The following is a 12,635-nucleotide window of genomic DNA, read 5'->3' as shown; positions in this document are numbered from 1 at the left end:
TATTTAGAGCGCTTACTGTGTTCTCAGGCTCAGTCACATGACCACTCTGCCTGTGTTTTCTTTACTTCCTGTGATATTCTGTTCTCTTTCTGTTTCCTGTTCCTGCCAGTGAGGGAACAGTGAGTCATCAGGTGGGTGGGGTTATGCATATATTTCTTTAGCCACACCCCTAACATGTAACTAACATCTGAGCCCAGAAGAAACTGCAACAGTAAGGACGACATGACAGACTACAATCTCTGTACAGCACTGCAGCATAGGTTGGAGCTATTAACAGTAAAGAAAGTATGAGGGGGTGATTTATCAAAACTTGTACAGGGAAGCAGTTGCCCATAGCAACCAGTCAGATTCTAGGTTTCATTTTCCAAGGCCTTTTTTAAAAATTAAAGAAGCAATCTGATTGGTTGCTATGGGTAACTGCTCCCCTGCACAGGCTTTGCTAAATCTTCCCCTATATTGTTACTATTGTAGTGTAAAGATGAGAGTGATAGGTCAGTGCTGCTGCTGCTGTGTAATATGGAGAGGAGAGAGGCTGCTGCTATGTGTAATATGGAGAGGAGAGAGGCTGCTGCTGTGTGTAATATGGAGAGGAGAGAGGCTGCTGCTGTGTGTAATATGGAGAGGAGAGAGGCTGCTGCTGTGTGTAATATGGAGAGGAGAGAGGAGACTTCACCTCATGGCAGTCACCATGTCATCTATCAATCTATTGCTGAGGTAAACTTGTAACAGAATCCTGGCCCACCCCGCCCACCTGTAGGATGGCTACTGTAGTGTATATGTAATCCAGGACTACAACTCCTATCATGTACATGTGTGCTGGGGTTTGTAGTGCTACAACAGATAAAAGTGTAAAAAAAAAACTAGTTGATTTGATAACAAAACTAATTGGCAGACACTGAGCCACCATGCTGCTTAAAAGGACACTTGTAGTAATACAGACATTACCTGCCTATGGGTAGAGTGGGTGGAGCTACAGGCTTGCAGAGCTGTGATGTCACTGCTGACCCCTGTGACCTGGAAGTTCTTTATGTAAACAAACACAAATCCAAAAAGCAGCAACAGAGGAGGAGGCCCGGGGACACAGAGGCGAAAAAAGGTGAGAGAAAACCACTCAGGGAAAGAGACAGATAACAAGTTATTCACATTTCCAATAAGAAAAAAATGTTGGACAATCTCTAACCCCTTGCCTCCGCAGCCTGTTTTGGCCTTAATGACCAGGCTCATTTTTCAAAATCTGACCTGTCTCACTTTATGCTCTTATAGCTCAGTGATGCTTTAACGTATGCTAGCGATTCTGAGATTGTTTTTTCGTCACATATGGCACTTTATGTTAGTGGCAAAATTTGGTCACTACTTTGTGTGTTTTTTGTGAAAAACATCAAAATATCATGAAAAATTTGAAAATTTAGCATTTTATGAACTTCTGAAATTCTCTGCTTTTAAAAGAGGAAGTCATAGCACATAAATTAGTTACTAAGTCACATTACCGATATGTCTTCTTTATTTTGGCATAATTTAGTAAACATATTTTACTTTTTTAGGGTGTTACGGGGCTTAGAAATGTATCAGCAAATTATCAAATTTTCATGAAATTTCCAAAACTGATTTATTTTAGGGACCAGTTATTTTTTTAAATGGATTTAGAAGGCTTGTATACTGGAAACCCCCATAAGTGACCCCATTTTGGAAACTACACACCTTAAAGAATTAATCTAGGGGTATAATGAGCATTGTAACCCTACAGGGGCTGGAGGAAAGTATTCACAATTAGGCCGTAAAAAAATTGAAAATTAAAATTTTCCAATAATATATACGTTTAGATTAAAGTTTCTCATTTTCAAAAGGAACATGAGAAAAAAAAGTATGCCAAAATCTGTAACGCAGGTTCTCCTAAGTACAACGGTACCCCATATGTGGGCATAAACCACTGTATGGGCACACAGCGGGGCTTAGAAGGAAGGGAGCGCCAATTATTTTTTTTAATGCAGATTTTGCTGAAGAAGTTTCTGAGCACCAGGTGCGTTTGCAGAGCCCCTGTAGTGCCAGCAGAGAAAAAAAAACCATAAGTCACCCCATTTTCGAAAGTACACCCCTCAGAGAATTCATCTTTGGGTAGAATGAGCATTTTGACCCCACATGCATTAGAGGTAAGTATTCAAAAGAATACAGTAAAAATGAAAAACCCGAATTTTTCCAATAATATGTTCGTTTAGTTTGAAATTTCTCAATTTCACGAGGAACAAGAAAAAAAAAGTACCGCAATATTTGTAACGCAGGTTCTCCTGAATACAACTGTACCCCATATGTGGGCATTAACCACTGTATGGGGACACAGCAGGGCTCAGAAGGGAAGGAGCGCCAATTAGCTTTTTTAATGCAGATTTTGCTGAAGAAGTTTCTGAGCGCCAGGTACGTTTGCAGCGCCCCTGTACTGTCCGCAGAAGAGAACCCCCCCAAAAGTCACCCCATTTTGGAAAGTACACCCCTCAAAGAATACATCTTGGGGTGTGGTGACCATTTTGACCCCACAGGTATTAAAGGAAAGTATTTAAAATTAGACAGTAAAAATTAAAAACTCAAATTTTTCCAATAATATGTTCGTTTACTTTGAAATTTCTCAATTTCATAAGGAACATGAGAGAATCCACACCCCAAAATTTGTAACGCAGGTTCTCCTGAGTAGAACGGTACCCCATACGTGGGCATAAACCACTGTATGGGCACACAGCCGGGCTCAGAATGGAAGCAGCGCCAATTAGCATTTTCAGTGCAGATTTTTCTGAAGAAGTTTCTGAGCGCCAGGTGTGTTTGCAGCGCCCCTGTAATGTCCGCAGAAGAGAACTCCCCCCCAAAAGTCACCCCATTTTGGAAAGTACACCCCTCAAAGAATTCATCTTGGGGTGCGGTGACCATTTTGACCCCACAGGTATTAGAGTAAAGTATTCAAAATAAGACAGTAAAATTGAAAAACTAGAATTTTTCCAATAATATGTTCGTTTAGTTTGAAATTTCTCAATTTGACTAGGAACAGGGGAGAATCTGCATGCCAAAATCTGTAACGCAGTTGCAGTGCCCCTGTAGTGTCCGCAGAAGAGAACCCCCCAAAAGTCACCCCATTTAGGAAAGTTCACCCCTCAAAGAAATCATCTTGGGGTGAGGTGAGCATTTTGACCCCACAGGTATTAGAGGAAAGTATTCAAAATAAGACAGTAAAAATGAAAAACTCGAATTTTTCCAATAATATGTTCGTTTAGTTTAAAATTTCACAAGGAAAAGGAGAAAAAATGTACCCTAAAATCTGTAACGCAGGTTCTCCTGAGTAGAATGGTACCCCATATGTGGGCATAAACCACTGCATGGGCACACAGCAGGCCTCAGAAGGGAAGGAGCGCCAATTAGCATTTTCAGTGCCGATTTTTCCGAAGAAGTTTCTGAGCGCCAGTTGCGTTTGCAGTGCCCCTGTAGTGTCCGCAGAAGAGAACCCCCCAAAAGTCACCCCATTTAGGAAAGTTCACCCCTCAAAGAATTCATCTTGGGGTGCGGTGAGCGGTTTGACCCCACAGGTATTAGAGGAAAGTATTCAAAATAAGACAGTAAAAATGAAAAACTCGAATTTGAGACTTTTTATCCCCTGTCACCAATGATTTATGGTGACAGGGGATAAAAAGTGCTGGGCAGCACTGGGAACAGGCGATCAGCGGTATATAGTATGGGGAAGGGGGGGTGACTGGGGGACGGGGGTGACTGGGGGGGTGGGGGGCAACTTGGAGGGGGGACACTGAGACTTTATATCCCCTGTCACCAATGATTTATGGTGACAGGGGATAAAAAGTGCCGGGCAGCACTGGGAACAGGCGATCAGCGGTATATAGTATATACCGCTGATCGCCTGCTCCGGGACCCCCCAGGGGGGTCCCCGATCACTGCCCCATGCTCTCCGCTACCTCCGGTGGCGGAGAGCATGGGGTTTTGATTATTTATTTATTTATTTCCATCCCTGCGAACAAACATCGTTTGTTCGCAGGGATGGGGGCGGCCATCTTGGATGTGATGGCCGCCCGGGGAAGGGGGGGTTAGAGATCGGCCTACTAGGGGGCTGATCTGAGGTCTGATTTACACTTATTTCATCTCCCCCCATTGTGGATTCACGGTGGAGGGAGATGAAATGCAGCGGCGGCGCCGGTACCGGCGGATCGCCGCTATAACGGTAATAGCGGCGATCCACCGGCGCAGGAGGGGGGACAGAACGGCCAGGGGGAGCATAAGCAGTGGCGGCGGGAGGAGCCAACATGCCACAGTCCCCTCCCGCCGCCCGATCGCCTCCCGACCGCCGGCCTTTTTTTAAAACTCCCCATAGACGTTGTGGTCACATTGACCGCGGCGTCTATGGGGTTAACTGCCCGGGGGGAGCGCAGCTCCCCTCCGGGCAGAGACAGCAGGAGGATGCTGTGTGACACAGCCTCCTCCTGCTGTGTGATCTCACTTAGGGACAGAGGGGGGGAGGCAGGGAAAGCATGACGTTTGGGAAACGTCATGTTGCAGGAACTACCTGCTTTACATGACGTTTCCCAAACATCATTTTGCGGCAAGGCGTTAAGGTAGCTGAATTATTCTATGTGTGCATAATGAAGTATTGCTTGCTAGCATATTTTAATATACAGTAATACCTCGGTTTTCGAACGCTTTGGAACTCTAACTGCTTGGTATTCGAACGAAAATTTATCCAGAAGTAGTGTTTGGAATTCCAACTATGCTCGGCTTTCGAACGTTTTTGCGAGCGTGGATGGTGGGTTGTACCTGGCGAGTTAAGCAGTAGTTTAGGCTTCACATACAGTACAGTGCTGTATAAGACTGCTGGAGTGCATATAAAGTGCAGTAGTAGTACAGGCAGTGCACCACCATCTCCCATACATTACAGTGCTTGGATGGGGGGGGGGGAACGCTATACAGTAAAGAATGGGTGAGGAGTTGGTGACTACTCTACTATAATTGCTGGTTCTGATGAACATTTCTTATGTTTAATGTCTTGTACAGTATCGTGCTGTTCTGTCCTGTACTGTAGTGATTAAACTGAGCAAATATCAGTGTAATAAATGAGGATTGTAGGTTATTATTGGTGGCTGCTGGAACCAATTAATCACATTTACATTATTTCCTATGGGAAGACACTGCTCGGTTTTTAAACTGCTTGGTTCTCAAACTGCCTTCCGGAACCAATTAAGTTCGAGAACCAAGGTACCGTTGTAATGTCTGTTACAGATGTCTTCTATAGATTCCAGCAGGGGGTCCCGTGGACGTAAATGCACTTTTAAACACAACAACCTGTCGTGTATCCGGTGTGGTAAGTCGAGGATAGTTCCTTGCACCCTATTTTCTCCTCTGGATCTAAGGGGTCTTGTTTGCATGCGTTTGTTTACAGATAAATCTTTAAAGCAAATTACTCTATGTTGTGCCAGGAATGTCTCAATTCCTTACTGAATAGGGATGAACCTTCCATCCAGGATGTGGTCGTCTGGGTAAAAGACTTTGTGCAGCAGTCCATTGGAGAACTTACGGACTCTATTAAAAATAAGTTGAGAAAAAGGGCAAGAAGGAGGATAAGGATTATGGATATTATCAAGGCAGAAAATCTTCTGTTCATAGTAAGAGATTTAAACTTATGTACAACATAAGAGATGATCAGTCTAACGAATGGATAGCACCACCGAGAGAAGATGTGGCTATTGCCAAACTTTCCAAGCGTAATCTGGTACTAGCAGAGGATGGGTCCAGTCTAAAGGACCCAATGGATCGTAGGGTGGAAGTAGCCCTTAAACGGTCCTACTCAGCTGCTGCTGCTCAGACTTCGGTGTCAGTCTTTGCCTTCGGAGTGGCCAGATCGCTTAGAAGGTGGCTGGCTAAGTCTCAGGATAACTTAGAGAAAGGAGAAAAAAGGGATGATATACTCGCCAAATTTAAGAAAATAAATTTAGCTATTGACTACCTTTGCGATGCTTCTTCACAGCAGATTACACTGGCATCCAGAACCATGGCAATTTCTACTGCAGGTAAGAGGGCCCTCTGGCTGAAACCTTGGACGGGATAACCCGTCCAAGTAGCATCTCTGCAACCTAGAATATCAACCCGGGAGGTTGTTTGGTGCAGAGTTAGATAACCTAATGATAGAATTATCTGATAAGAAGGGAAAGTCCCTTCCTCGGATCACTTCAGCCAGGAGACAGTTTAGGACAGTGCTTCTCAAACTGTGAGGCAGGCCTCACCAGTGAGGCACCCCCTAGTTGTTGGTGAGGCCCAGCTGGGGAGCCAGTTTTCACAAAGCAACTATAATCTGTTTAGTTCTTTTGCTGTTTGCAAAAATCTCCATTATTATTTTATTTATTTATTTTGTACTTGCTTTATTAGTATAAAGAGCTTGGGAGATTGGTGAATAGTAGCCCTAGCATTATTTTCAGCTTTTAAATGGACTTTCACCACAGATAGTGAGGCCCAGGCATCCTCTTGGTCAGTCTGGTGAGGCCCAGGCATTGCCTTGGTCTGTTGGGTGAGGCTCCAGTAGAAAAAGTTTGAGAAGCACTGGTTTAGGAAACCAAGATCACCACCAAGAGGAAGGCAGTCCAGGTACTCCAACAGGGGTAGAGAGACCTTTTCTCGTAGAAGGGGCACCTCTAGGCAGGTCAAAAGGAAGGAAACAAGAAACCTGATTTTTGACTCCTCAGTTTTGCCGGTCGGCAGTCAGTTGACTGTTTTTTTGGGAGATCTGGGCGTCTGCAGTCCAAGACCCCTGGGTCGTAAACCCCTATCCGTTTTGGTTATTCTCTTCCTTTAAACCCTCTTCCTTTAGAAAGATTTTTGATTTCAAAAAGGTTAGAAAGCGGAAAAAGAAACATTCTAGAGCAACAGGTCTTGCATCTAGTAAAAATCACAGCCTTGGAGGAAGTCCCTCCAGCAGAAGAGGGGAAAGGAGTATATTCCCAAATTTTTTGGTCCCAAAGCAGTCCGGCAAATGGAGACTAGAATAGATCTCAGGTATTTGAACAAATGTATAGTCACCAAAAGATTTCGCATGGAGACAATAAAATCTGTCAAATCAATAATCCTGCCTGGAGACTTCATGGCGTCCCTGGACCTCCAGGACGCATATTTCCATGTACCAATCAATCCCTGCCACAGGAAGTATCTAAGGATAGCACTACACCTACAGGGAAAGGTCAGGCACCTTTAATTCAGAGTGCTGCCTTTTGGCATAAGTACAGCGCCATTGGTCTTTACCAAAATAGTCTCAGCAGTGGTAGCCGTTTTGAGACTACAAGGGATAAGCATAGTCCCTTATCTAGACGACTGGCTAATCATGGCGCCTACAACAGACCTCCTTTGCACGCAGACCAGGATTGTCCTAGATTTCCTCCATCAGCTAGGCTGGGTGGTGAATCAGGAGAAGTCAGACTTGGAGCTGTCAACATCCAAAGCTTTCCTGGGATTCATCATCGACACGGTCCAGATGAAACTCTACCTATCCATTCAGGGGAAGAACAGGATCCAAATGGGATGTCAGTTTTTAAAGACACCACGTCAGGTTTCATTGAGAACTCTAATGAAATTCTTGGGGCACCTTTCATGGCACCTCAGGCATCTACAACAAGAGACTCTCAGGGTTTGGAGCAGAGATCTAGCAACCCTGAATCATACTCATGTCCTGTCTGTAAACACCAGACTATCTCTCAGATGGTGGCAGGAGGTGAAAGATGGGATGGATCTTGTAGAACCAGTTAGGGAGGTGATTACCACAGATGCCTCAGGGACAGGCTGGGTAGCCCATCTTCATCAGATGCAAGTTTCAGGATTATGGACCGTAAAGGAAAAAGACCTGTATTCCAACGTAAAAGAGCTAAGAGCGTTGTTTCTGGCACTAAGACACTTCGAGCAGGTACTTTACTGCAAGGTGGTGAAAGTTCAAACAGACAATATAGAGTGCATTTGTTATATCAACAAACAAGGAGGCACAAGGTCCCAGACCCTTCTGAGAGACGTGGAGAGGATCTTTGTATGGGCAGAAGAGAGGATAACAAAGCTATCTGCAATACACATCAAGGGCACCCACAATGTGATGGCGGATCGTCTGAGTTGAGGGCTCACGGTTCCAGGAAAATGGGCACTGAACAAGAGGGTGCTCAGGCAAATAGTAGATCGCTGGGGATCTGATGGCAACCAAACAGAACGCCAGGCTGACCAATTTTTGTTCCCTTTACAGGGAAGACCATCCCCTAGCAGTGGATGCCCTGTCCATCAAGTGACACTTCCAGCTGGCATATGTATTTCCACCAATTCCTCTAATATCGAGGGTATTAGCAAAGATCCGCCAGGATCAGGCAAATGTGATAGCCATAATTCCCTTCTGGACAAAGACGTGCTGGTTCCCACAACTGTTGAACATGAGCAGGGGAGTGTATTGGAGATTACCAATGTTGAGAGACCTGGTGTCTCAGGACAACCAGTTGTATCAGAGTCTCAAGGCCTTCAACCTGACAACCTGGAGATTGATCGGCCCGTATTGAACACTCTCTCAGGTTCTCTCTCAGAAAGTGTTGGAAGCGTTGTCTCACTCTAGGAGTGTTGCAACCAACCGCTCCTATAACAGGATTGGTAAAAATCTTCCAGACCTGGGCTATTTCTCACAAAATCAATCCACAAAGTCCATCAGTGGCGCAGATTTTGGACTTCCTGCAGGAAGGTTTCGACAATGGTCTAAAACCCAGCTCGATCAGGGTTCAGATTGCGGCCTTGTCTTCCTTGCTAAACAGAAGACATCTACAGGAGAAGGAAGTGAAAGATTTCACTAGGGCAATTGATCAATTAAGACCTACAATAGTTAGACCTGTACCACCTTGGGACCTACCCTTAGTCCTGAAACAGCTTTGTAAACAGCCCTTTGAACTTCTGGATTCGGTAGAAACTAAGTTTCTCACCCTCAAGGTGGCATTTCTGTTGGCTGTCACTACAGCCAAGAGGGTAGGTGAGCTTCAGGCCCTGGCAGCTGGTGAACCTTATACAACTTTTCTGGAAGACAAAGTCATCCTAAGATATTTACCGGCTTTCCAACCCAAGGTTTCTTCCTTTGCAAATATAAACCATTCCATCCTGCTTCCGATTTTTGCTCCAGAGGGTCTGGAGGAAGGAGAAGACTATTCCACTCTGGATGTGGTCAGAGCAATGAGGATATACCTACAGAGAACTTCTTCCTTTAGGATAGAAGATAACTTACTGGTCCTGTTCCATGGGAAAAACAAGGGCAGGAAGGCCTCAAAGCCATCAATTTCGCGCTGGATTTGCGACTGCATCAACTTGTGTTAAACCACGGCAGGAAGAGAAGCTCCGGACTTCACCAAAGCGCATTCGATCAGAGCCGTTTCCACCACCTGGGCAGAAAGATGCTCTGTTCTTTTGGACTCAGCTACTTGGTCCAATTCACTCACCTTTGTGAGACATTATAGAGTTGACTCTCTACTCTCACAATGTTTGCTGGAGCTATATTAAGTTCTGTTACAGCATAAGACGATAGGGAAGTTATCATTTATTATAGTTTCACACAAGATGTGTATGCTGGCACTGTCCCCAGTTTTAGGAAACCAAACTTGGACCTCACCGTGACTCTCCATTGGTTTGTGTAACTCTACCGTAGGTGGTGCTCAGCTTGAGAAAACAATCCAGTAAAGTCTTTGCACAAAAGGATAAGATGAAGTGCGGCAGCTCACCAAAATCGGTTAAAAGATGCTTTATTTGGACATAGAAGGCATCAATAGCAGGTACTATCCACAAGTAAACAGAGCGACGTCCGTTTCACGTATAAAACGCTTCTTCTCGGTGAGCCAAAAAGGCTCCAGGGCGCCCAAGAAAGACCAACAAGCCAGGACCGTCTCTTAAAAGTGTTTCAGCTGCGGGATCGGGCTACCAGCAGTGCAGAGCTTGCTCAGGAATAGCAGCGAGCAGGTGTGAGGGCATCTGCACGCACTGTGAGGCTGAGACTCTTGGAGCAAGGCCTCGTCTAAAGGAGGGCAGCAAAGAAGCCACTTCTCTCCAGAAAAAACATCAGGGACAGACTGATTCTGCAAAAAGGACAGGGAGTGGACTGCTGAGGACTGGGGAAAATCATTTTTTCTGATGAATCCCCTTTCTGATTGTTTGGGACATCTGGAAAACAGCTTATTCCGAAAAGACGAGGTGAGCGCTATCACCAGTCTTGTCTCATGCCAACTGTAAGGCATCCTGAAACAATTCATGTGTGGGGTTGGTTCTCAGCCAAGGCAATCTGCTCTCTCACAGTCTTGCCTAAAAACACAGCCATGACTAAAGAATGATACCAGAATGTCCTCCAAGAGCAACTTCTACCAACCGTCCAAGAGCAGTTTGGCAATCAACAATGCCTTTTCCAGCATGATGGAGCACCTTGCCATAAAGCAAAGGTGATAACAAAATGGCTCAGGGAACAAAACTAAGATTTTGGGTCCATGGCCTGGAAACTCCCCAGATCTTAATCCCATTGAGAACTTGTGGTCAATCATCAAGAGACGGGTGGACAAACAAAAACCAACAAATTTTGACAAAATGCAAGCATTGATTGTGCAAGAATGGACGGCTATCAGTCAGGATTTGGTCCAGAAGTTGATTGAGAGCAGCCAGGGAGAATTGCAGAGGTCCTGAAGAAGAAGGGTCAACACTGCAAATATTGACTTGCTGCATTACCTCATTCTAACTGTCAGTATAAGCTTGTGTTACTCATAATATGATTGCAATTATATTTCTGTATGTGATAAGAACACCTGACCAACACACACAAAAACCAGAGGGCAGGGGATCATGGGAAAATATAATATTTGTGTAATTCTCGAAACAAATGACTGTACTATTGGAAAAGAGAGCACAGGGGGGCTATATACTACAGGGAGAGAGCGCACAGGGGGCTATATACTACAGGGAGAGAGTGCACAGGGGGCTATATACTACAGGGAGAGAGCGCACAGGGGGCTATATACTACAGGGGGAGAGTGCACAGGGGGGGTAATATACTACGGGGGAGAGCACGCAGTGGGCTATATATTACTGGGGAACAGCGCACAGGGATGCTGTATACTACTATGGAAAGCTCGGACCTTCACCTGACAATAGACCACGGTAAGTGGACCTTCACTAAATGTTGTTGAGTACCCCTGATCTATAGGATACTGGAAGAGAAACAGGAGGTTAAGTGCAGCCAACCAAGTGTGATGCAGAATTGTTGTAGGTTGTAGCCTAGTTTGAAGAGATGGGTTTTAAGGTTACTTTCAAGGACAGGTGGATGAGAGCCGGATGTGTCGGGGTAGAGAGTTCCAGAGTATGGGGGAGGCTAGCTTTGTTTTGTCCATGCTGAGCTTTACAAAGTGGGAGAAAGAAGAAAGATATGGCCGATAGACACTCTGGAATCCTGGATAGCAAAGAGGTGAAAACCGGCCCAGAGGTAGATCTGAGTACAGAGTACAGAGCCTTGGGGGACACCAACAGTAAGGGGACGAGGAGAGGAGGTGGTGTGGGAGACACTGAAAGTGCGGTTGGAGAGGTAAGAGGAGATCCAGGAGAGGGCTGCGCAAGTGACGCCGAGGGATGAAAGAATCTGTAGGAGAGAATGGTCGAAGACAGAAGATAGGCCAAGGAGAAGGAGCAAAGAGTATTGGTGTGAGGCTTAGGTTATTGGCCATTTTGGTGAGGACAGTTTCTGTAAAGTGGTGGGGGTGGAAGCCGGATTGCAGGGAGTTAAAAAGCGAGTTGGATGAAAAGTGGGAGGATAGATCAGGATAGGCAAGGATGTCAAACCTAGGCCCTCCAGGTGTTGCAAAACTACAAGACCCATCATGCCTGGACAGCCAAAGGTTTAGCTTTGGCTGTTCAGGCATGATGGGAATTGTAGGTTTAACCCTTTAAGGACATGGCCCATTTTCGTTTTTACGTTTTCGGTTTTTCCTCCTTGTGTTTAAAAGGTCATAGCACTTGCATTTTTCCACCTAGAAACCCACATGACCCCTTATTTCTTGCGTCACTAATTGTACTTTGCAATTACAGGCTGAATTTTTGCATAAAGTACACTGCGAAACCAGAAAAAAATTCAAAGTGTGGTGAAATTGAAAAAAAAAAACGCATTTCTTTTATTTGGGGGAAATGTGTTTTTACGCCATTCGCCCTGGGGTAAAACTGACTTGTTATGCATGTTCCTCAAGTCGTTACGATTAAAACGATATATAACATGTATAACTTATATTGTATCTGATGGCCTGTAAAAAATTCAAACCGTTGTTAACCAATATACATTCCTTAAAATCGCTCCATTCCCAGGCTTATAGCGCTTTTATCCTTTGGTCTATGGGGCTGTGCAAGGTGTCATTTTTTGCGCCATGATGTGATCTTTCTATCGGTACCTTGATTGCGCATATACGACTTTTTGATCGCTTTTTATTACATTTTTTCTGGATTTGATGCGACCAAAAATGCGCAATTTTGCACTTTGGGATTTTTTTGCGCTGACGCCGTTTACCGTACGAGATCAGGAATGTGATTAATTAATAGTTCGGGCGATTACGCACGCGGCGATACCAAACATGTTTATTTATTTA

This window comes from Dendropsophus ebraccatus, chromosome 3 (assembly GCF_027789765.1).
Source record: "Dendropsophus ebraccatus isolate aDenEbr1 chromosome 3, aDenEbr1.pat, whole genome shotgun sequence".
Lineage (NCBI taxonomy): Eukaryota > Metazoa > Chordata > Amphibia > Anura > Hylidae > Dendropsophus > Dendropsophus ebraccatus.
The sequence above is the reverse complement of the archived record's forward strand: the minus strand, read 5'-3'. Positions refer to the sequence as shown.